This window comes from Cervus canadensis, chromosome 33, assembly GCF_019320065.1.
Source record: "Cervus canadensis isolate Bull #8, Minnesota chromosome 33, ASM1932006v1, whole genome shotgun sequence".
Taxonomy (NCBI): Eukaryota; Metazoa; Chordata; class Mammalia; order Artiodactyla; family Cervidae; genus Cervus; species Cervus canadensis.
Window position 1 is genome coordinate 23,504,833 of NC_057418.1, and position 201 is coordinate 23,505,033.

Genomic DNA, 201 nt, shown 5'->3' on the forward strand with positions numbered 1-201 from the left:
CTCATTTTGATTCTCACAGTTTTATGATCCAGTGCAGTTACTGTCTTCATTTTACAAATAGAAAAGGTGCCACCCAGATTAGGGGAATTTGCCCAGAGTTCAGCAGGTACCAGAGAAGATACAGCAAGAAAGTGACAATGCTCTCTAACCGCCTTTCCTGCCTTTTTTGCAGACAAAGTAATACAGAGATAAAATCATATA